The sequence below is a fragment of the Bos mutus genome, chromosome 1 (assembly GCF_027580195.1).
Source record: "Bos mutus isolate GX-2022 chromosome 1, NWIPB_WYAK_1.1, whole genome shotgun sequence".
NCBI lineage: Eukaryota > Metazoa > Chordata > Mammalia > Artiodactyla > Bovidae > Bos > Bos mutus.
This window is the reverse complement of record NC_091617.1, coordinates 79,423,794-79,447,476: the sequence shown is the minus strand read 5'-3', so window position 1 is coordinate 79,447,476 and position 23,683 is coordinate 79,423,794. Positions and strand designations below refer to the sequence as shown.

Below are 23,683 nucleotides of genomic sequence, written 5' to 3'. Positions count from 1 at the left end.
TGAAAACACTGGCAGATTTAGTGTCTGGTGGAGGGCCTGCTTCCTGCTCATTTTTTCTCTGTGTCCTCATGTAGTGGAAAGGGGTAAGGGGATTTTCTCAGGCAGTTTTTATAAGGGCACTAATCCCTTTCATGAGGTCTCTACCTTCATGACCTAATCACCTCCCAAAGACCCCACTTCCTAATACCATTGCCTTGGGTGTTAGTTTTATTTCTCCTTTTTTTTTTTTTTTGGCCACACTGTGCAACATGCAGGATCTTAGTTCCTCAGCCTAGGGATCGAAACTGTGCCCCCTGCCCTGAAAGAGTAGACTCTTAACCACTGGGCCACCAGGGGATTTCCTAGGTTTTTTCTCAACATAAGAATTTTAGGGGGGCATAAGCATTAAGTCTACAATAGTGGATGACCATAATTACAATGTTTACTTTTTAATGGGATTAAAAGAAGAAAGAAAAAAAAATGAAAAGGAGTAGAAGGCTTCTTACACAAGAGCATTTACATTTGTGTGTGTGTGTGTGTGTAATTGGCCAGTTAGTTTTTCACTTTTTTTTTTTTTTTTTAAATTGGATTCACATCTGATAGTTATAATAACTTCCACTTCTGAGTACCTGTTAGATGCCTGGTACAGCACATAATAGCATTATTGTGGATACCTACTGTGGACCTTCAAGGACTATGGTACCCCTGTTTCATAGGCTCAGAGGGTTTAATGGCCTTTCTCAAAGGCACCTCCCTAGAAAAAACTGAGGCAGCAATCAAATTCTGTTTTGCTGGATCTTAAAGCCTATCAGTCAGCCGCTACAACAGAGTTAGCTCCCATCTCGTTAGTTATTTAGCTGTGTTATCAACATGATGGAGAGGCACACCGCAGAGGTATGATCTTTTTGGAATTTTATTGAAGACCTTGGAAGGCATCAGAGAGGAAACTGTCAGCTAAGAGGAACAAGTCTGTTCCCTGGCCATGGATAGAGTCATGAGGGACTCCCACTTTTTTGCCCCGGGGATCCAAGGTTGTGGAATGGCTGAATGAGGAGACAAAATCCTGAACTGATTTGAATCACCTCTCTGAATCTGTTACAGAAAAATCTGTTGCAATTTGTGGATTTATTCATATAAGACAAAGAGTGTGTCTGTGAAATATCTGATGCATTTTATTTGAAAGTACTAAGTTATACATTTAATGAATAAAAAAAAATGGCCTCAGGAAATTCTGCAGATGTTAATAAGACTTTGGAGAATGAATATTCCCTTTTGGATTCAAGGCTTCTGGGAGAAGCTGTAAGGTTGAACTAGACCTCAGAGGACAGGTTGTATTCATGCAGGCAGGGTGAGATGAAGGGGGGCATGTCAGAGGAATGAAAAGTAGAAGCAAGTCCTAGTGGAAAGATAATGGGGAGACGTGTCGGGTCATCCTCACAACACTTTGCCTCCAAGGAAAAACTGACGAGCAGAGTGCTTCAAGAGCGGCTTGAAGTCATACACATGTTGGCTCAGTCCCCAGCTCTGCCAATTACAAGATGGGGCCTCTAGCCAATTACTTAAACTCCTGAAGCCTCAGTGATCTTGTTTCCAAATGTAGTTAATGACACACCGTGCTCAGGGGCTTTGTGAGGCTTCACTACCCAGAGTTTAGTTCCTGGTTCAGTAATTGGAGGAAGCTATTATCTCTCAGATCATGCTGGAATATCCAGATCCTTATCTTAACATGCTCTATTTCACCTCAGTAATCAATAACTACGAATTACAATTTTGTCTGTCCCCTGAGGTCTAAGAAGCAGTAAAGCCGTCTCCCTCTCTGTGCCAAAATCCTGCATGAAGAAAATGTATTGTCAGAGGTTCAGCTTCATACAAAGCTAGCTTAGCCGAGGGACTTACTTCTTCCCAGCAACGACAACAGCATTCCACCAGGCTTCTGGTCATTTCCTACAATCTCTGCTTATCACTTTCTATGTTTTTCTTAGCCCTTTGAAGAGACAGGTTGAAAAGCTAGCCTGATGATCTCTGACCACTAAGAAAAGTCAGAAGAAAATGAGCAGGTTTTCAGTTCCTCTCAGGGGCCTCATTGAAGGAGGGTGGCCCACAGTGATTTCTGCTTTTTCTCAAGTCTTTGATTTTGTCTCTATTTCCTGGGCTGCCCAGTGACCCCTTATTAGCATCTACAAAGAGTCAGATATGACCCTAGTCCAGCCTCTGCCTTTTTTATTAGCTAGGTGTTCTTTGACAAGTGATCTGAGTCTTGTGACCTCAGTTAATTTATCTATAAAACAGAGATCAACTGAAAGGTGTACGGGAATGTTATTGCACATCAACTGTTTTGGGGGGAGAGACATGTAAAATACATACGGGTGAAGTGCAATAAACCATGGCATCATCCTTTGAATGTCGAAGTCACCAGAACCTAACATTGGCTATTAACTTACTGTAAGGAATCAAATACCTCGATTAAGAATACGGCTTCACCACTTATTGCTTAAGTGACTTGGTTAAGTCACTTAACCTCTTAGTTTTCTCATCTACAAATACGAATAATTAAGTCAATAGTATCTACTTAATTGGGTTGCCACGAGGGTTCAATGACAGAATGTCTGAAAAGTGCTTGATGTCAGGCACGTGGGAAGTGCTCAGTAGCTGTTAGCTTTATTTTTTAGAGCTTCCCTGATGGCACAGAGGGTAAAGCGTCTGCTTGCAATGCGGGAGACTTGGGTTCAATCCCTGGGTCGGGAAGATCCCCTGGAGAAGGAAATAGCAACCCACTCCAATACTCTTGCCTGGAAAATCCCATGGACAGAGAAGCCTGGTAGTCTACAGTCCATGGGGTCGCAAAGAGTCAGACACGACTGAGAGACTTCACTTTATTTTTTAGTGTTTACTATGTGCCAATACCCCTCATCCAAGTTAAGGAGCAATGGCTGTGCTTTGCTGGAGCAGCCGTGAAGAGATAGCCCACGCCCAAGGTAAGAGAAACCCAAGTAAGACGGTAGGTGTTGCAAGAGGGCATCAGAGGGCAAACACACTGAAACCATACTCACAGAAAACTAGTCAATCTAATCACACTAGGACCACAGCCTTGACTAACTCAATGAAACTAAGCCATGCCCGTGGGGCAACCCAAGATGGGCGGGTCATGGTGGAGACATCTGACAGAATGTGGTCCACTGGAGAAGGGAATGGCAAGCCACTTCAGTATTCTTGCCTTGAGAACCTCATGAACAGTATGAAAAGGCAAAATGATAGGATACTAAAAGAGAAACTCCCCAGGTCAGTAGGTGCCCAATATGCCACTGGAGATCAATGGAGAAATAACTCCAGAAAGAATGAAGGGATGGAGCCAAAGCAAAAAGAATACCCAGCTGTGGATGTAACCGGTGATAGAAGCAAGGTCCAATGCTGTAAAGAGCAATATTGCATAGGAACCTGGAATGTCAGGTCCATGAATCAAGGCAAATTGGAAGTGGTCAAACAAGAGATGGCGAGAGTGAATGTTGACATTCTAGGAATCAGCGAACTGAAATGGACTGGAATGGGTGAATTTAACTCAGATGACCATTATATCTACTACTGCGGGCAGGAATCCCTCAGAAGAAATGGAGTGGCCATCATGGTCAACAAAAGAGTCCGAAATGCAGTACTTGGATGCAATCTCAAAAACAACAGAATGATCTCTGTTTGTTTCCAAGGCAAACCACTCAGTATCACAGTAGTCCAAGTCTATGCCCCAACCAGTAACGCTGAAGAAGCTGAAGTTGAACGGTTCTATGAAGACCTACAAGACCTTTTAGAACTAACACCCAAAAAGATGTCCTTTTCATTATAGGGGACTGGGATGCAAAAGTAGGAAGTCAAGAAACACCTGGAGTAACAGGCAAATTTGGCCTTGGAATACAGAATGAAGCAGGGCAAAGACTAATAGAGTTTTGCCAAGAAAATGCACTGGTCATAACAAACACCCTCTTCCAACAACACAAGAGAAGACTCTATACATGGACATCACCAGATGGTCAACACCAAAATCAGATTGATTATATTCTTTGCAGCCAAAGATGGAGAAGCTCTATACAGTCAGCAAAAGCAAGACCAGGAGCTGACTGTGGCTCAGACCATGAACTCCTTATTGCCAAATTCAGACTTAAATTGAAGAAAGTAGGGAAAACCACTAGACCATTCAGGTATGACCGAAATCAAATCCCTATGATTATACGGTGGAAGTGAGAAATAGATTTAAGGGCCTAGATCTGATAGACAGAGTGCCTGATGAACTATGGAATGAGGTTCGTGACATTGTACAGGAGACAGGGATCAAGACCATCCCCATGGAAAAGAAATGCAAAAAAGCAAAATGGCTGTCTGGGGAGGCCTTACAAATAGCTGTGAAAAGAAGAGAAGCGAAAAGCAAAGAAGAAAAGGAAAGATCTAAACATCTGAATACAGAGTTCCAAAGAATAGCAAGAAGAGATAAGAAAGCCTTCTTCAGCAATCAATGCAAAGAAATAGAGGAAAACAACAGAATGGGAAAGACTAGGGATATCTTCAAGAAAATCAGAGATACCAAAGGAACATTTCATGCAAAGACGGGCTCAATAAAGGACAGAAATGGTATGGACCTAACAGAAGCAGAAGATATTAAGAAGAGATGGCAAGAATACACAGAAGAACTGTACAAAAAAGATCTTCACGACCCAGATAATCACGATGGTGTGATCACTGACCTAGAGCCAGACATCCTGGAATGTGAAGTCAAGTGGGCCTTAGAAAGCATCACTACAAACAAAGCTAGTGGAGGTGATGGAGTTCCAGTTGAGCTATTCCAAATCCTGAAAGATGATGCTGTGAAAGTGCTGCACTCAATATGCCAGCAAATTTGGAAAACTCAGCAGTGGCCACAGTTCTGGAAAAGGTCATTCCAATCCCAAAGAAAGGCAATGCCAAAGAATGCTCAAAGTACCGCACAATTGCACTCGTCTCACATGCTAGTAAAGTAATGCTCAAAATTCTCCAAGCCAGGCTTCAGCAATATGTGAACCGTGAACTTCCTGATGTTCAAGCTGGTTTTAGAAAAGGCAGAGAAACCAGAGATCAAATTGCCAACATCCGCTGGATCATGGAAAAAGCAAGAGAGTTCCAGAAAAACATCTATTTCTGCTTTATTGACTATGCCAAAGCCTTTGACTGTGTGGATCACAATAAACTGTGGACAAGTCTGAAAGAGATGGGAATACCAGACCACCTGATCTACCTCTTGAGAAATTTGTATGCAGGTCAGGAAGCAACAGTTAGAACTGGACATGAAACAACAGACTGGTTCCAAATAGGAAAAGGAGTTCGTCAAGGCTGTATATTGTCACCCTGTTTATTTAACTTATATGCAGAGTTTATTTAACTTATATGTTTATTTAACTTATATAACTTATTTAACTTACATGATGAGAAACGCTGGACTGAAAGAAACACAAGCTGGAATCAAGATTGCTGGGAGAAATATCAATGACCTCAGATATGTAGATGACACCACCCTTATGGCAGAAAGTGAAGAGGAACTCAAAAGCCTCTTGATGAAAGTGAAAGTGGAGAGTGAAAAAGTTGGCTTAAAGCTCAACATTCAGAAAACGAAGATCATGGCATCCGGTCCCATCACTTCATGGGAAATAGGTGGGGAAACAGTGGAAACAGTGTCAGACTTTATTTTTTGGGGCTCCAAAATCACCTCAGGTGATGACTGCAGCCATGAAATTAAAAGACGCTTACTCCTTGGAAGGAAAGTTATGACCAACCTAGATAGCATATTCAAAAGCAGAGACATTACTTTGCCAACAAAGGTTCATCTAGTCAAGGCTATGGTTTTTCCTGTGGTCATGTATGGACATGAGAGTTGGACTGTGAAGAAGGCTGAGCACCGAAGAATTGATGCTTTTGACCTGTGGTGTTGGAGAAGACTCTTGAGAGTCCTTTGGACTGCAAGAAGATCCAACCAGTCCATTCTGAAGGAGATCAACCCTGGGATTTCTTTGGAAGGAATGATGCGAAAGCTGAAACTCCAGTACTTTGGCCACCTCATGCGAAGAGTTGATCATTGGAAAAGACTCTGATACTGGGAGGGATCGGGGGCAGGAGGAGAAGGGGACGACAGAGGATGAGATGGCTGGATGGCATCACTGACTCAATGGACGTGAGTCTGAGTGAACTCCCGGAGTTGGTGATGGACAGGGAGGCCTGGTGTGCTGCGATTCATGGGGTCACAAAGAGTCGGACACGACTGAGCGTCTGATCTGATCTGATCTGATCTGATGCACCACACTGGACTAAGAGCTTGATGGCTGCTGCCATTCCCAAGGTCCAACCCTTTTGTGAAACTGGCATTCTCCATCAAGCCTTTCTTTATCATCCGAGTCACCTGGGAAGCTCCCCAGCAAGTCTTCCTGGTGAGCAGATGGTGCAGTGGGGGACTGATTGAGCTTGTACCTTCAGCTGCATTGGTCATTTGAAATCTGGCATTCTTAATCTCTGCCCACGTAAGTGATACATAGAAATACGTCATGGTGAAAATATCCTCTTGGGGGTAACAGCTGTGAAATTTTTGTAACTCGGACTAAAGCTCCTTGAGGATGGAGCCTGTCCTTTGTTCACTTTGGTATCTTCTATTCCTCTTTTCTTTAAAAAATACTTTATTTATTTTTGGCTCTGCTGAGTCTTGGTTGGTGCACAAGTTTTGTCTAGTTGCAGTGAGTGGGGGCTACTCTCCAGTTGGAGTGTGCAGGCTTCTTATTGTGGTGGTTTCTCTTGTTAGGGAGCGTGGGCTCTTGAGCACCTGGGCTTCCGTAGTTGTGGCTCTTGGGCTCTAGAGCGCAGGCTCAGTAGTTGCGGTGCATGGGCTTGGTTGTTCTAGGGCATTTGGGATCCTCTGGGACCAGGGATCAAACCCACACCTCCTGCATTGACAGGTAGATTCTTCACCACTGAGCCACCAGGGAAATCCCTCTTCTATTCATCTTAATGTTCCCTGACCTAGTCTATACCCTTTGTTGGCCATAGTGCTCAATAAATATTTGTCAAGTAGAACTAAATATCATCTCTTCAAGTTAATCAGATGCCACCTCCCAAGAAGTATTCTTCTCCTGGGTCATTTATTCTGACTTTAATTCCCATGCCTTATCTTGGCATGCGTTCACAATGGACTTTCAATCCACTTTTCTTCCTGTCATGCATGCTGTAAATGGTTTGTTGCAGAACTATTTATAATAGTGGGAAAATTGAAAATGACCTAATGTCCAACTGCAGTAAAATGGCTGAATAATTTATGATGCACTCATAGATTGATAATAGCCATCACTTACCCGTGCTTATGATGCCATGTATTGTTCTAAGTGCTTTTCATATAATTAACTCTTTTAATCTTTAGAACCACTTTGTGAGGTAGATATTATTATTCTCATTTTAGAGATAAGGAAATAGAGCTAGAGAGGTTAATTAATTTGTCCAAAGTCACACAGTTAGGAAGTAGTAGTCAGGATTCAAACTCAGGCAGCCTGACTTCAGAGTCAGTATTCTCAGCCACTAAACTAAACTGTCCCTCATACAGACAACAAACAGAGCAATAAACCACTAATAACTTGCCTAAGAATATTTGCCTTTCATCTACTAAGGGCTGAAATGAATGAATACATTTATTGTTCAATATAAATGGGAAATATATTCTAAGTGGGGTAGAAAAGCAGCATATTCCTTATATGCATTATGATCTCAACTATGGAAAGAACACTGTACAGGAATTACCTGGGAGAAAATAGTCCTAAAGTTTCATTCATTCTGCTTGTGGTTGATGGGATTACGATTTTCCCCACTTGCTTCATATATATATATATACACGCACACATATATATACATATGTGTATATATATATACATACATATACTTTTATTTATTTTTTTATGGCTGTGTTGGGTTGTCATTGCTGTGCATGGGCCTTCTCTAGCTGCAGTGAGCGGTGACTACTCTCCAGTTGCAGTACATGGGATTCTCATTTTGGGGGCTTCTCTTGTTGCTGAACATCAGTTCTAGGGTTCAGTAGTTGCATCTCCTGGGCTCTCGAGCACAGGCTCAATAGTTGTGGTGCATGGACTTAGTTGCTCCCGGCATGAGGGATCTTCCTGATCCAGGGATCGACCCATGTCTCCTGCATTGGCAGGCAGATTCTTTACCACTGAGCTGCCAGGGAAGCCCCCTTCCTGCTTGCTTCTTTACACTTGTCTCACTTTTCTAAATTTCCTAAAGCAAGCTTTATCTGTAAAATGAGGGGGAAAATACTACTAAAAATCAGTGTTTAAAAACGTGAGGCCATATAGAGGCAGCTTTGGGATGGATCACCAATAGGTATCAAACACTTGTTTTTTTCTCCAAAACCATTTGTTAATTTCAAAAAGTTTCATTAGCCCACAAACAAGCTCTCTTCTTCAAAACCTGCCCATTCCTGCAGGCTATTCTGACAGTCATCCTCGAGTCATAAATACACAGGAGGCAGCTTCCACTTTGGGTCTGGAAGAAGTCTCTCAGGAAAAGCCAATTTCCTGGATCTCTTTGAGGGAATTTATTACAAGCATCTGTGATTCTTTTACTGCTCCTTTGACCCTGTATTTCCTGCCGTTGCTGGTGCATCTAGTCTCCTGGGCATAGCTTTTGTATCTTGCCCCCAGGGCAGCAGTGCAACAGTGTGGGCTGCTGCAGCCAGTGACATGTCAGTAGTGGTTTGCTGGGTTTGTCTGGTCTTTGGTCTTTTGCAGCTCTGGGGACAGATGCAATATGAGGGACAGAGGCTTTAGTTTCAAGGCACAGCTCAGTACTCACTAGTGGGCTTTAAGCAACTCACTTTACCCCAGAGCCTCAGTGTTCTCATCTCTAAATGGGGTGATAAAGAGGCAAGTCTCTCTCACAGGTTACTGTGAATCTGAAGAGGGCTCAAGTGGGAGAATGTATATGAAAGCCATTTGCAAATATAGTGGTCCATAGTCATGTGAATTTTTCTTTTTTCCTTCCTTCCTTCCCTGCCTCCTAAGATCATGCAGCCACTAAGCCACTGCTGGCTCTACCAGCCATTTCCCTGTCTTGTGGCTGCAGTCTTCCCATGAGGCTTGTCTCTGGTGTTCAGCCTTTGCTCTCTAGTGTTCTTCTCCCCTGGCCCACTCCATGCTCCACTAATCCTTTCCTGTAGGGACAGTAGGAAGTCCCTGGGATATTAGAGTGCTGTTACTCTATTTCTGATTGGGTTTCAGAGACTTAGCTGTGTCTGGGTATCTTCATCTTTGAAGCTGGTAGCACCGAGACTCAAGGTAGGGGGTGCAGACAGACCACAGAGCAGTTCTTTGACCTTGAGCCTACCTTTATAATGGACAATAGGTGCTGAAAGCATTGAGGAGGGAGGGCTATTTAAGAGTCTTGATGAGCATCTACAGCGGGGTGAGGAAGAAGGGTTTAGAAGGGCATTTTGAGGTGCCCGTGTCTCCTCCCCTCACAAGTCTTTGTAATAACATCAACCTCCAGTTGAAGAATGCTATGAGAATACTTTGTGTGAGTGGATCATTGCAGATGAATGTTAAAAGCAGGGGACGCATTATTTGCATTAGCCAGTAAGTTGCCTAAACTAATGACTGAGAAAGGCATGACTTAAAATATTATTCATGGGCAAAGGCTGACATCAGTAGGGGGCAGGAAGCTGAGATGGTGTCCAAATGGAAAGTAGGTATCTATACTTCTAAGGAATACACTTTCAAGAAAAAAGAAGGCAGAATGCCAAAGAATTGATGCCATTGAACTGTGGTACTGGAGAAGACTCCTGAAAGTCCCTTGGACAGCAAGGAGATCAATCTTAAGAGAGATCAATCCTGAATATTCATTGGAAGGACTGATGCTGAAGCTGAAGTTCCAGTATTTTGGTCATCTGATGCACACAGATGACTCACTGGAAAAGTCCCTGATGCTGGGAAAGATTGAGGGCAGAAGGAGAAGACGGTGTCAGAGGATGAGATGGCTGGATGGCATCACCAATGCAATAAGCATGAACTTGGGCAAACTCTGGGAGATGGTGAGGGACAGGGAGGCCTGGCATGCTGCAGTCCCTGGAGTTGCAAAGAGTTGGACACGACTGGGTGACTGAACGACAACAACAAAGGAAAACACGCTGTCAAAGCAGGAGCCCCAGAGACAATGAGTAGGAAAGCCTCATAAATAGACTGGGGAGGATAGGATCACCTCCCATCCAATGGTCCAGCCTCTTGCCTCTCACTTCTTGATGAGAAGGCCCCAAGTGAAGACACAGCAACCTTGAGAGAGCAGTTCCCAAAGGAAATAACTGACTGCTCCCAGTCTAGAAATTCGTCAGAGTACTCCTTCTTGCCTGCTCATCTGCTCAGAGTCCCAGGATCTTCTTGGGCTTATGTCATCTGTGGTCATCCCAGTCCTGCAAACCAAGAAACCAGAGTGAGTCTGTCCCTTGATTTTTTGATAACTTGGCTAGAGTTCTGGTGAAGAGAACCTTCTGGAAAAGCCTCTCACCTGTTTCTTGTTCTTGGTTTCTAAATAGTACTGACAAAAAAGTGATGCCGAGGACAGAAATGGTGAAGGCTTTCAATGTGTTCAGAAGTGGGTTCAAATTCCGGCTCTGCCATTTTCTTTCTTTTCTTTTTTTTTTTGATATGTTGGAGTTTATTACCTTTTAAAATTGTACAAATAGTGCATGTGCATGAGTTAAAAAACATAAGGGAAATGTAGGGAGTTAAAAAAGAAATACAAAAGAAATTCAAAACATGAGACAAAAAAATTCCATTCTGCAAATCAAAATAAAAAGATATTTTACATACTAAAAAAGTGTTATTCCAATATATTCAGAAGTCTTTTTGATTAGGAACACAGCACAAGACTTTCTGCAACTATTCATTGACAGGTCAGATCCCGTCTCACTGAATATAGGGTGGACCACGACATTTCTTACCAGCCACAGGCAGGTGACATAAATGGATGCGGGTATGGTACCGTGTCTGTGAGGTATTACAATAAATAAATGCTTTACTAGCCGTTCAATAATGTCAGCAGTGGACGTCACCATTTCAACCTTCAATAGGGAGACCCCATCTCCAGTTCCTTTTTCTTTCTGGTGACTTTCAATGAAGGTTTTTCACACTTAGAAGAAGAGAGAACACAACAATATTTGAGATGCAGTGTAAAAAGGCAAAATGCTACACTTGAAAAACCATGGGTGGGGCGACACAAGATCTTAAAGCCTTTTCGAAAAGGATCTACTATTCACATGCCCACGATTTTGTCTTATGTCTGAACACTGTTGTAGGAAAAGGGCCCGAAGCACAGTGGATACCACTGATGCAGGGCCTTCAATACCAGGACTCCGGCTGCCTCTGCCAGCATATCTGACTCTATGCCAACTGCCCACCTTCTATGAATCAGTGCACTACTTTTCCCTGCTTTAAAATTTTATTTCATTATTTTTTATTGAGATATAATTGATAAATAACATTTTATTAGTTTAAGTTATATCACATAATGACTCTATATTTGTATGTATTTTGAAATGGTCACCACAATAAGTCTACATAAGTTAACATCCTTCACTATACATAGTTAACAGATTATTTTTTTATCAGATGAAGTTTTAAGGTCTATTCTTCTCCTTCTGTGGTTAAATAATTAAGCAGAAATACAGCTTTTACAATTGACTGTTTATTCGCTCATATTTGTGAGGTTGAAATGTTTCCTTTGATGATTTGAAGGGACTGAACAATGTGCCCTGACCTGGAGGCACGTGGAGCCCGACTGCTGTGACTGGACCACACCTGTCATCTCAGAAGCTCCAACACACTCCAGAGACGACCATCCTGTGCGGACCAGGGTGGATGCTGGTACAGACGGGGCGCCTGAGTCCTGGCTCTGCCCCTGCCAGCTGTGGGACTCTGGACCAGTCACTCACCCTCAGTCTTCCCTGCCAGTGGGGACAAGGGCAGTACCACCTCCCTGGACTGCTGCCCTTGCCGCCCTCAGAAGTTAGGGTTTGTCATTAAATCATGCCTGACATGGAGACACTCTGGCTACAATAAACAAAAATGAACTAAGTCACCCTTATTCAGAAATGTGGAACTCTTACGTAGTTTTCATCCTCTGCCAATTTATACCTAGAAAATGTTAACAGATTTTACATAATAAAATGTGCCTGACAAATTCACGTAATTAGGAGAAATAAAACTATAATCACTCTCATATTTTCTGAATTTAACTTTGTATCTACTTGAAGGAAGTCTCCATATTTAACTACTTCACTATTAACAGTTTCATTTTCAAAGACTTACTTTAACAAAAGTCTTACTCATAGTCCTAAAAGTGGTTTTTCACTGTCCTGCTTTTCTTCAGCTTCATTTTCAGATCCTGCTTCAGATTCAGGAGGAGAATAAAACTGACCATCAGAAAGACCCCCAGGTATCAGCACCGTCCTCTCCGAGGCATCCTGAACTATCAAGAGTCTGTTTTCTTCTTCTGCCTCTTGAGGTAACACTTTGAAGTTCAGGAACCATGTCTCGATCCAGGCAAGGATGAAGGAAATGATGGGCAGCACATAGCCAAAAGCCCCTTGTGAGAAAAGCTTTGAGAGGATCACTTTTGCTAATAAAAAGGCACTGGTCACTGCTGTTGTCAACGCTATGTCCCACCAATGGCGCAGTCTGCACACTGCATATGCAAGTATTAACACTTTAAATCGAAAAACTGCCAAAAGAAATATATCAAAATAAGAAGAGTAGTAATCATACTGCACCACCTCTTTCTCTAACCTCTCTAATGGAGGTGTTCTCAATACCTCCATTCACATTTAACTCTATTATCCACAGTAATGTTACAAATAAGAGGTCAAAGGTGACAAACAAACAGAAAGTCCTCCTGACATCAGATATGCCCTTCTTCTCCCTTCCTTCATAGGACTCGATCCTGGCCATGAGCTGCGTGGGGTTGATGGAGTGGACATCGCGCACAGAAGTGTGTGCGCTCTGACTCCCTATGAGCGTATTCACCATGTCTTCTGGCAGGGGGTTCATCCTGCAGGAGGGTTAAAGGAGCCTCTCTTCAACTTCACCATCCCTCGAGGGGAGAGATCTGTGAGTGTCCTGGAGTCTCCAGCAGAGGCCGGGGTTGGCAGTGGCCTGCGGCAGGGTCTGGGGCACTCTGGCTCTGCCATTTTCAAGTGACTTCAATTTCCTCATCCATAAAATAGGGCTAAGGCCACCACATATCTTATGATGAGGAGAGATAATATAGTAAGCAAAGTGCTTTTGCTCCCCAAATGGTAGCTATTGTTTGCATGTCTTTTTCTCATTCTCTCTGTCATTGCCCTTATGGCAGAAAGCAAAGAGAACTAAAAAGCTTTTTGATGAAAGTGAAAGAGGAGAGTGAAAAAGCTGGCTTAAAACTCAGCATTCAAAAAACGATCATGGCATCTTGTCCTGTCACTTCACGGCAAATAGATGGGGAAACAATGGAAACAGTGAGAGACATTATTTCCGTGGGCTCCAAAATCACTGCAGATGGTGATTGCAGCCATGAAATTAACAGACACTTGCTCCTTGGAAGAAAAGCTATGACAAACCTAGTTGTTGTTGTTCAGTTGCCCAGTTGTGTCCAACTCTTTGCAATCCCATGAATTGTAGCACACCAGGTCTCTCTGTCCCTCACCATCTCTTGAAGTTTGCCCAAGTTCACATCCATTGTATCAGTGATGCCATCCAGCCATCTCATCCTGACTCCCTCTTCTCCTTCTGCCCTCAATCTTAGATAGCGTATTAAACCTAGACACCATATTAAATACCTACACAGTGTATTAAAGAGCAGAGACATTACCTTGCTGACAAAGGTCCATATAGTCAAAGCTATGGTTTTTCCAGTAGAGATTGATGGATGTGAGTTGGACCATAAAGAAGGCTGAGTGCTGAAGAATGCTCAAATGCTTTCGAACGTATTGGAGAAGACCCTTGGACTGCAGGGAGATCAACCAGTCAATCCTAAAGGAAATTAGTCCTGAATATTCATGGGAAGGAGTAATACTGAAGCTCTAATACTTTGGCCACCTGATTCGAAGAGCCGACTCCTTGGAAAAGACCCCGATGCTGGGAAAGATAGAAGGCAGGAGGAGAAGGGGACAATTAAGGACGAGATGATTGAATGGAATCACTGACTCAATGGAGATGAGTTTGAGCAAGCTTTGGGAATTGTGGAAGGACAGGGAAGCCTGGCACACTGCAGTCCATGCACTCTCAAAGAGTCGGACACAACTGAGCAACTGAACAACTGTCATTGCCACAGCTCCTATTATATCTCCAGCGTCCAAGCTGGTCTCCATGCTCCACACTTTAGTCTCTGATCCTGCCATCCATTTTCCAGGATGTTCACTGGGAGAGAAATAAGTGTAAAATACAAAGAGGTATGTCATCCTCCTGCACAAAAATTTTAGGTTTCCATTTTTTTCAGAATAAAGACAATTGTAGCAGCCTCCCAGATACAGGTTTAAGAGTTTCTCTGTTTCTACTCATTAACTCATATTATGATGAGTATCTTCTCAATGCCAGATGAAAACAGACTGAGGTGCTTACACAAGAGTGCTGGCTAGTTGGTCTGGAGATTTGAATTCACTCTGCTTGTCACCCCCTCCAACTGGAGCTCTTTGTACTGAGCAATAATGCATCCTTGGCAGATGGGAAGGGACGGCAGTGACAACAGAAGGGGTCCAGTGGGCTGGGGAAAGCAGTGTTTGGAAGGATGTTGGGGATGAGATGACCACCCCCTCTTTCCCAGGATGGTGGTGGGGAGAGGACCACCGATTTGGAGAGAAAGTTCTGGGCCTGGGCTTCAAGCACTCTAGTGTGTACCTGACTTCTTTTCCCCAGAGGACAAGGACTACCTTCCACACTCCTTCCCTCCCCATACAAAGTCTGGCGCCAAGTGGGACCTCCATAGACCCTGGGGAGATATTTAAAAAATATTATTTTATATTGGAGTAAGTGTCTGCACATAACTAAGCAACTAATACTTTCACTATAGCCGATTAACAATGTTGTGATAGTTTCAGGCAGACAGCAAGGGACAGCATCCATACACACCCATGTATCCATTCGATGGGGAGAAGATTATGGCCTCTGGTAGTCACATCTTTTCTACGGGGACTGCAGTGGTGGCCGCAGGCCGCTTATGCCCTCCTACAGGGCAGAGTTCTGTTTTAGGCAAGTGGGCCCCTGGGATGGTCAGGGTGGGGCGACGACGTTTGCTCAACAAGTGGTCTCCTCTCGCCTTCTCCCAGCAGCCCTAGCTCAGCTTCAGTGGAGGAAGGATCCTCACTCCCTTTTCCACTCTACTGGAGTCCTCCTGCCCACCAGCCTGCAGACGGCTTGAGGTGGATATGGCCATGGGCAGGGACTCACCGACCCTCCTGTTCTGTACCTGCAGTGAGTGGGAGGTTCTTGCCATACCCTGTGAAATAGATTTTGTTGTTTCATATTTTGCATAAGGCTTCAGAGCAGTTGAGGGACTTGCTCAGGGTAACACAACCGGTCAGTAGCAGAGGCGAGATTTATCGTCTCTGCCTGCTAGGACAGTGCTGGCTTCAACTCTGCAGGATCAGACGTTTAGGGACCTTGCCCCTCCGCGTTGCCCCTCCCCCTCGGCCCGCCCTCGCCGTGGGAGGGGGAGGGGAGCAGGATCCCAGCATCACTCCGGGGTTAGGTACACCACGTAACCAAGCACCCCTAATCCCGCAGCCCCCTCGCTAGCGACCTCTGAAGGGCTTGGCGGATTTGGGGCGCGGTGTGGCGAAGGGACCCACCCCGTCTTCCCGACTATTTGCATAACGGAGACTGCTCGTTTCCCCCGCCCCTTCGCCGCACTCTTCCCGCGTACCCGCCACCCCTCATCTCCCGGCCCCTCTACTCCTCCCCAACAGACCCTCCTTCAGGGACTCCCAGCTCCCGGGCTGTCAGGCCGCCGCCGGGGGCGGCGTCCGGAGGCATCCCAGGGAGGGGAGTCCTAGGCAAGGCCGGGCTGGGGAAGACGCCTGAGGCACTACCCGGTGCTAACAAAGGGAACCGGCAGCCTACCGGCTGGGGCGCAGAGCGGGCGGAGCAACCGCAGCTTCCGCGGCTGAGAGCGCAGCGAGTGAGTAAGACTGCTGCGGGGCGGTGGCGGGACCCAAGCCCCCAGGGAGGAGTGGAGCGAAGGGGCGCAGGAGGGCAGCGGAGCGGCGGGGCCCGTGGCGAGCCGAGGGCGCAGGGAATCGATGTTCAGCACTCCTCAGCACTCTTCACTGCGCGGACCCGCCGCCTTTTGCTGGGGTGTCTGTGGATTAATCAGGGCCGAGGGGGCATCCCTGGCTTCCCGCCGGCTCCGCGAGACTGCGGACCCACAACAAACCCACGTGCACGCGGCCCCAAGGAGCCCCGCTTTCTCCACTGCACGGGCAACATGGAAGGGAGACGTAAAGTCCAGGTTCCTTTGGATCTCGCCTGCCGGATGTACAGGAGGAGAAACCCGGGCTCTCTGCAGGGGTGGGGGCGCAGGTACCATAACAAACGCACGTGCGTCCTGCCCAGGGTGCGGGGTGCACAGCCAGTCCTCCGGAGCCGCCCTGCGGAACCCGGCCTTTGTCTCAGCTATCGGGAGGGAACGGCGCTGGGGGCGCCACTTGCTGGAGGAGAAAGACTGACACATTTAAAAGGTACCGCTTGGGTATCAGACCAAACCACCAAATTCAAAAATATTCGGAAACACGAAGGTAGAAAGTAGCAAAAAAAAGATTACTCCAGGCCGAGAGTCTGTTCCGGCGGTGGTGCAGACTTGAGATGACCCGGGCCACCCCTCACTGTCACCTCACGGTGGTTTCTTAGAGACAGGGGTTGAATTAAGGGTCTGCGAGTCCCCCATCCCCCAGAAAAGACTGTGCCTAGCGCACCATCGTCCTTGCACTGTCCCTGTAGGGGACGGCGAGCGCCTCCTCAGTCCGGTTTAAACTACGCCCAGCACTGTCTTGGCTTTCGCTTGCGCTTTGCCGTGTAGGTCCCTGCGTCTAGCCAGCCCCATTGTCATTGGCCCCTTTTGGCTTGTCGTGTCTCTTTATAAGGAAGGCTAGCCGAGGTCTCTTGTCTTAGCGGGGGACGCCCTTATTTTCAGTTCTATCGAGTTTATTTGCGAGAAATGCCGAGGTCCGGAAGGAGAGGCCTCTTGTTTTGCTTTTTCTTTGCCTACGAATGCTTTGAAGATTTTAGTTCAATAGTCCTGTTCTGGCAGCAGGGGGATGGTTTAGGGGATGCCCTGGCCCCTTAGGTAATGGTGTGGGTGCAGAAGGCAGCCAGACAGGTTGTGGAGTGGGTGGGGTGTGCGCCAGCCTTGTGCTTGCTGAGGGGTCGGGCAGCGGCTTCACCTGGGCCAGCAGAGCTGGAGATTAACCTGTCCCTCGGGGACCGGCGGGCCTCCAGCCCTGCGCCACGGTCTCGGGGAGTCTAGAGAGCATCCAGCGAACCCTCCTATTTTACAGGAGGGGAAACGGAGGCCGGGAGAGTTCAGTTCCTTGTACCAAGTTTCAACCCATGTGAAGCTGGCCACCTAGAGAGGGCAAGAGCCTGAGTCTCCGACTTCCCCATGGCGCATTGCCGAGCAGCGACTGAAGACAGAACCCGGAATCTGTGGTTGGCTGGAAAGGCAGTGGCCTTAGGCAGAACAGTTAAACAAATAATATAATTCAGATTGAAAGCTGCACCCTTCCATTATGCCTTTCAAGAGTTCTATCCATTTGAGAGAAGATAGATTTAGTAATTCCTCACTCTCCTTCTAGCCTTTCATAAGCCTAGTTAGTTTTCTCTTCTGGCTGCCCCTTCTCCTCAAGCTGGAGTCCAGCCAGCTGTGGAGACTTAGATGTTTTGCCTCTCATCCTTGTGCCAGGAGGCCTTTGTTTGGGCATAAGCACACAGGGTAGAAAGTGTCTCCTAGGGCAGTACTCCTGAGTCACTTGTGGGAGAACAAAGCATTGTTTTCACTGATTTTATTTAATTAAGTTTTTAGAGATGAGAGTCTCACGGAAGTAGCTTTTTAATTTTGTATTTGTCAGGGGAAACATTGGAAAACCAAAGACATCACTTTGAGTCTGGGTTTCCCCAAAGTGCTGTTTCACCCTGTTCCTCTTACCTCCTAACTACACTGGTTTCTCTTAAGGTTTCTAGGGTGTTTCATTTTTGTGGTAATTCCACTTAACACTTGAATATGGTTCTCATCAGAGCGCTCACCCTGTAAGGAACTTAGAAATCAGCTGGCCTGTTTTTCTAAATGAAAAAACTGAAGCTCAGTGAGAAATCACTTGCCCAGGGACACACAACAAGGTGTCTGCTGTTAGTGCCCTTTCTGCGCTTTAGCGAAACTTATGTCAAATGAGTTTTTTGTTGGTACCCCAGTGTACAGTCAAAGTTATGATGGTTGTTACAACAACACATTTTTAAGTCAGAGAGTGAATTCCTTAAGGACTTACACAGGTTTTGGTTATTAAACAAAACCATGGATCCCAGTGGTAGATTCAGTGAGGAGTATTATATTAATAGTTTTCATTGGGGATTGGTTTTCTTTAGTGTTTACTAAGTGGTTCTCTTTACTCTTGCCCTGGGTTTCCCCACATTCCTCTGCCTCCTGCTCCTCCAGTAGGGAAGTGCTTTAAAGTATGATCACAGAATGAAAGGCAGCGGGAAGTCAGAAGAGAGACCCTCCTTAGCTCTTCATGCTATTTAACTTCTTGGGTTCCAGTGTTCCTTGTGCAGTGAGAGTCCTTCCTGCCCAGTCTCTGCACAGGCTGTTTGGATGGAGTGGAAGTTGCTCAGCCTTTAGAGGTAGAGAGTCCGGTTGGGTCAACCCTCCTCTCCTGTGTTCCTTGTGGACTGCATCCACACAGTGTCAAGGGAAGAACATGTATGCATCTCCCAGGGGTGTGGTGGGTAGTAAATCATGTGATGCATGCTTATTCAGACCTCCCAGCAGGGTTGAGTGCTCATCAGCTTTTTAGTGGGAGAGAATGATGATGGGAAGATAACCCCATTGGGTGAGCCCTGTGCTCAAAGGAAGAGGCCCAGCCTGGTCACAAACAAGGCGGAATGTCTGCCAGACTGTTAAAAGGGCCTTTGGGTGGTTGTGCAGTGTGTGTGACTTTAAGGTAAATAAACCTAGTTTGAAAAAAAAAAATCCAGAAATTTCATGCCCAGGTGAGTGCAATCTAGTCTTTCCATCCATTTACTCCATACTTACTGACAAGCACGCAGGTAGGGGCAGGGGTGGTTCCTATGCTGGGCCTGGAGTTACAAAGAACCAGATCCACTTGTTGGCCCCCCACCATCCTTGCTTGGAATGCATTTGGAAAACTGCCCTCAGGAACCCACAGAAAATAGATCTAATTTATCTCAAAATTGACCTCTGCAGGAGTAGGATTGTCTCTTCGTCAAGTCAAACCAAGAGCAGGTGGTAAATGAGAGAGTGGAAAAGGGAAGGCTTCCAAGAGAAGGTGGATCTCCACAAGTATGGGGACGTGGTTGCATTACAGAGTGTCGGAAATAATTCATTAGTGAAATTTGCAGTAATCTTCTGGAACATAGACTCTTGAGAATTTGCTTAGATTTGGTGTCAGTGACTTACTCAGTAAGAACCAAACTGGGGAAAAACATATATTTTTCTTGCTTGTCTGCATTGTATACTGACTTGAATAGATGTGCTTTCTATAGTTGTACATGAAACAGTAACATAGTAAGCAACAAAGTGTCAGCACATTGAAATACTGGGGTGATTTTCTGAGTCATGACTAGAAGAATCAGGTTAGCCTTTAGAATCAGTTTAGTGATTAAATTTTGTTTATCATTCTGATTATAAAAATACAGCATGCCCATTGAGGACAATTTGGAAAGTACAAATAAGGATAGAGAAATAGAAAAAAAATCTATTATTCAAAGGCAACCACGGTTAATGTTTGCAACTTTCCTTCTTGTCTGTTTTTTTTTTTTTTTTTTTAGTGGATTTGTTTTCTCTAAATGGTAGAGAACTTACTGCTTGTGCAGTTACTCTTGGCTTTTTTGCTTAGTCTTTTCATGTACCGATGTCACAGTTTATATTCACATTAAACCTGTACCTTTTCATTCATCAACATATCAGCATCTCCAAGGTCACATGGTCCCATGGGATCCAATCACTCCAGTGATCATTTCAGTGAAGGCCTGCAGAGGAAAGAGTCTCCAGCTTCTTCTCCTTTTCCTAGCTGTGCCTCAAGCATCCAGATACCAGCCGTTTAAAATATATATATATATATATATTTCATGTAAGAAGACAGCTAAAGTCTAGTGGAGAGAGAAGGACCCTGGTATGGCCTTGAGTTCTAGTCCTGCCCTTGTGACAACTTACTTTAACAGCTTGGTTTTCTGTTTCTGTATGTATTAAAATAAGGAACCCCAGGGTCATTTGTTAGCTCATTTCTTGCATTTTCCAGTGCCCATTCTAAACCAAAGCTGTATAAGAAGAGCTCATGATCCAGCAGAGGAGTTGGAGTAGCAAGAGACCAGTGCAAGGTACCCTGGGAATGCAGAGGAGGGGCAGCCACCCCAGACTGGGACAGTGGGGAAGGCTTCCTGGATAAGGGCTGTCATGGGCTTGTTCAACTACTTCAGATCCTTTATTGAATTACCCCTGAGATTAGCATGTTTGTGATAAATCTCTTTCCACATTCCAGATAATTCCCATAGGATACAATCCTAAACTTGGAATTACTGGGTCATACTTCAAAGACTATCATCATTTTTAAAAAGTTTGTAGATTCAGTCCCGGTTGCCTATGAAGTTTTAAAGTACCTAAGTATTTTGTATTGTGGAAAAGGTAGAAATTGAGAGCAAGTAATTCAGGATTTGGATTACTTGTGTACCAGTTATCACCAATATAGACGTCTACAAGCTACTTAAGCTCATGAAGCTTCAATTTCCTTCTCTGTAAAATGGACATAACTGCCTCACCTCACTGGATCATTGTAAGGATTTTTAGAAAGAATTTTATTTTTAAAAAATATTTTAATTTTTCTTCGCTTATTTTTTAAATGTTTATTTATTTATTTGTGGCCGTGCTGAGTCTTTGTTGCTGCGTGGACTTTTTTCCAGTTGCGGCGGGTGTGGGCTGCTCTCTAGTTGCAGCGCACGGGCTTCTCACTGCGGTGGCTTCCTCTTGCTGAGCAGGCTTAGGCTTCTCACTGCGGTGGCTCCCTCTTGCTGAGCGGGCTTAGGTGTGTGGGCTGCAGTAGTTGTGGCTTCCAGGCTCAAGGGCACAGTAGTTGAGGTTCACAGCCTTAGTTATCCCAAAGCATGTGGGCTCTTCCTAGATCAGGGATCAAACCTATGTCCCTTGCATTGGCAGGTGGATTCGTTACCTCTGAGCCACTACGGAAGCCTCCATTATAAATCCTAGATAAAGGGTCCAGTATAGTGCCAGGTTTACAGGAAGCACTCCATAAGTGATGTCTATTGTTGTTATAATTGAAATTTTCACAAGCTGCAGAGACTGTGGTCCTAATATTTTTTCTTACCATGATAGCAGGTAGGAAATTAATTAAGGTGGCGTCTCCTACCAGCTGACAAATTGAGAGAAATGATCACTGGTGTGATGCATTACAAGTCTTCTTACGGAAAGTTTCAAACACACAAACGTAGAAAGAATGGTGTAATTACCCCCCTTTCCCCATTTATAATCACTTATCTTCAATAATTATCAAAACTCATAGGGTCTTCAACCTCACATTTGACCCTACATGACTTTGAAATAAGTCCCAGACATTTTTTTCAGCTCAGCCATAAATATTTCACTGAGTTAGTTGCATGAAGCATATTTGAGGCATTGGGTGAAATGCCATATTTGAGGCTCTTGGAGCCTGTGTCTGCTGTCAGTGTTACAGATGGAACCCTGTGTGTGTGTGTGTGTGAGAGAGAGAGTGACAGAGAGAGAGAAAGTTTTAGTGCTCAAGTGAATTTTCCTGCCATGACCTGTGTCTGTCTCAAAGTGAAAGTCGCTCAGCCGCTCAGTGTCTGACTCTTTGTGACCCCATGGACTATACAGTCCGTGGAATTCCCCAGATCAGAATACTGGCAGACTTTCTCTTCTCCAGGGGAACAAAGACACAGGGTAAAAGGAACGCTGAATTTAGTCAGGAGACCTGATTTGCAATAGGGCACCAACATTTACCAGTTGTATATTTTGTCAAGTGACTTCTGAGTTTCTTTGAATATATTTCTAAAAATTTGATGAGTAGCAAATGAGGTAATCCACGTACAGCTCTAGCAACTCAATATTAGTTGACTCTGCATCACACCTGAACCCAGCCTTACAGTTCCCGAGAGGCAGAGTTTTCATATGGAATGAAGGTCAGAGCCTGATGGCCTGAGAGTACTGGGGTTTCTTCAAGTAGAGTTGCTTCCTGTCTAATTCTGAAGATATGGTTGTCACTCAGATGAGCACGTGGCACACTATGCTTGTGAATCTCCTGTCTAGCACTCAACCCCTTCCCTCTGATTTGTGAATGAGGTCAGCAAGCCTAGGGGAGGTAGGGCCCTGCCACTGTGCCTGAGAAACAGGTCTTCTCTGATGCCTCCTTTTCTCCATGGGAAGACACTCGGCTCCCCTATTCCCTCCAATTTTGTTGAGAGTCTTGGTCTCTCCTAAGTCACTGTTGCTCCCAAGTAGGAATTTTTGACTCAGCTAAAAGGAGAAAATTGATTTGACGTCATCATTCAAGTCCTGTCTTTAATCCACTGGGACTCCCATTATGTTCGGGCCTGCCCTGTGACTTGTAGTCTCTGGCTGTCTTGAGCTTGCTGTGTGGCCTTGGGTGAGATAAATGCCACCTTTGGCATGCCACCACGGGATTCAACTCCCAGGTCTCTAGGCCCCTTCCAGCTCTGAAATCATCAATTGGGGAACAGGTATAAAAATGGGGAAACTACACATAGAGTTAGGGGCTTCTTCACACAAATAATAAATGTAATCTGTTTTCTTTTCAAATGGGGTAAGCAATTAACCCCCTTACCTTTGCTCACTTACCCCAATTCCACTTTTCTGCAAAGTGACTACTGTTTGCAGTTTGTTTTGGGTCCTTCAGCTCCCTTTGGATCTATATATGTATGTATTTATGGGTATATGCAGGTATATTTTAAAAGCTCTGTAAATAGATTACATTATAACTACAACTTTACAGGCTTGCCCTTTTGGCGGTCTTTCCGTATCAGCATATACAGATTATTTTTTCATGGCTGCATCACATCCTATATTATGGATGTGTTTATTTAACCAGTCTTCTGTTGATGGATATTTATTTCCATTAAAATATATTTCTAAGTGTATTTGGAGAATCCCCAGTGTCACAGTGATAGAGAATCCACCTGCCAGTGCAAGAGTTTCGGGTTCAATGTCGGGGATGATCCCCTTGAGGAGGAAATGGCAACCCACTCCAGTATCTTTGCCTGGGAAATCCAATGGACAGAGGAGCCTTGCAGGCTTTACAATTCTTGGGGTCAGTAACAACACAACAAAATATGGAATGTTGGTTGTAAATGTCTTGGTTAAATGAGGTCAGTCTATCGAGCTCTGGAAAGGGTGGCTAGAGAAT

The 23,683-nt window shown here is 44.8% G+C and overlaps 1 pseudogene; it reads right to left on the bottom strand.

Annotated features, from left to right (window-relative positions):
* Positions 1 to 10,886: 10,886 nt before the first annotated feature.
* Positions 10,887 to 13,108, bottom strand: LOC102272731 (STARD3 N-terminal-like protein pseudogene; annotated as a pseudogene).
* Between the last annotated feature and the right edge of the window lie 10,575 nt (positions 13,109 to 23,683).